Source organism: Artemia sp. Qi Xiang Cuo, chromosome 1 (assembly GCF_049724085.1).
Source record: "Artemia sp. Qi Xiang Cuo chromosome 1, ASM4972408v1, whole genome shotgun sequence".
In the NCBI taxonomy this organism is placed as follows: domain Eukaryota; kingdom Metazoa; phylum Arthropoda; class Branchiopoda; order Anostraca; family Artemiidae; genus Artemia; species Artemia sp. Qi Xiang Cuo.
Window position 1 is genome coordinate 96,377,646 of NC_142794.1, and position 1,831 is coordinate 96,379,476.

General features: G+C 31.6%; 1 protein-coding gene across 2 annotated transcripts in view; it reads left to right on the forward strand.

Moving 5' to 3' along the window:
- LOC148956963 (heparan-sulfate 6-O-sulfotransferase 2-like) overlaps nucleotides 1-984 on the forward strand; it is a 43,296-nt gene extending 42,312 nt beyond the window's left edge. For both annotated transcript variants that reach the window (XM_089087955.1, XM_089087949.1), the window contains exon 6: nucleotides 1-984. This exon is cut by the window's left edge and continues 2,701 nt beyond it. The gene's annotated coding sequence lies outside the window, so the exon portion shown is untranslated.
- Nucleotides 985-1,831: the final 847 nt, after the last annotated feature.

Sequence of the window (1,831 nt, forward strand, 5' to 3'; positions counted from 1 at the left end):
AAAAAAAATTAAGATTGCTTTTTTGGGTTTTTTCTCATGTTTCTTTAAGTACTATTTACTTTCTTGTATTGCCAAATCCAAAGCGAAGCACTGTGAACACAAGTTAAGTGTAGATCAAAGATTAGCAATGAGATTAGAAATATTTGTATTAACCTCAGTATTTTGTTGATTTATGGAGTCTAATAAAATAATAACTTGATAGGAAAACGAAATAATAACCTGGCGGAAAACGAAAGGAAATTAATTCAGGTTGAAAATTAATGCTCTGATGAAGTTAATAGATAATATTGTTATTCCCTGATTGAGAGGGTGTATCTTTTACTGAAAAGCAGAAAAGTCATAAGCTTTGATATTCGGATAGCTTTTGTTTTTGAAAACAATTGTTACAGTTTGGCAGTCTGGTTTTCCTTATTATAACTTATTATATTAACTTATATTATATCTTATTTATAACATATATTAACATATCCTATTATATTATATTAACATATATCCGGGTTCACAATCGTGAAATACGTTGTACTCAATATGTTAGTCTCTGCTAATTGAGTATTTAAAGCATAAAATCCAATAACTATTTGTTTTTGCGGTAGTATCTGAGGATGTGGGAGCATCTGAAGAAAACAATAATAATAATAATAAAACAATCTGAAATCTACTTCAAAACCGTTATTCCAAACTTCAAAACAGTTATACACAAATATTCCAGCCCAGCAATATCTAATTGCCCAGTTTATGTATTGCCATTATATTTTACAGAGTCTCGTAGATAGCCCAGCAATATCTAATTATCCAGTTAATATTTTTCTGTTATATTTTACAATATTGCTACTCTTTCGTCGGTTGATCAGCTTTCGCTCTTAAAATTATAAAGAGGAATAAGGAAATTGTATTTAAAAGTTTAGGATAATATACCCAAATGTTCATGTTGCTTCTTTAGGAGGGAGGGAGGTCGTTTAGGAGGGATAAATTTCGGGGGGGGGGCATGGACCCCCCCCCTCCGAAATGTTTTTCCGACTCGTAAAAACGTAGCAAAAATTAATATAAACACATTTTTGATGCGTTTTTTAAAGCTCTTTTTTTACCCCACCCTTTGAAAAAAAACTTTTGTAAACACCATTTCACCAAAAGGTATCTAGGAATGAAATAGTTAAATATATAGTATTATTTTGCAGCACATAATCTCTAGAATTTTTAGGGTCTCCTTTAAATTGAATTCATGTCTTAAAGTGTTACCGTTTTGCAAATGTTTGTTTTGGCAGATGAACGAATCAATGTTATTTTATTATTAATTCATAAATAACTATTTATATTATGCATTTTTTCTTCGTTCTCCCGCAGGTCTTTTCCCTCCTGCCTCTTGTCAAAACCTCCCATTTTGCGAAGCCCTGAGTAGATAAACATCCGATAAAATGTCTTGAAGCTAACGAAATCAATACAATTTTGTCAAGTTATTAATTGAGGTTTCACCACTCAAACCTCAATTTCGATGAGGCTGCTAGCGTCACCCGTGGTGAAACCACTGAGGTTTTGCATTTAAAGTGGTTTCACGCTTTGACCTGCTGCATTTGAAGACAAGATATAGTACAAGTTCTAACATAATGAAAATCTGAAGTAAAACCATGAGGATAAGAAAGAAAAATAAACTTGAGAAAGAAACAACAAAGAATACAAAGCAATTTAAGTGCATTTCTATGTGTCAGGGCAGCTTACTGCTTAGAAAAAAAGAAAAAAAGTTTTTTCTCTGAAGATTGTTGCAAGTATCTTTCTCGAAACACTGTATATTCAAATTTGGTTACACAGGTATTCCAACTGTATTTTATTTTTCTTG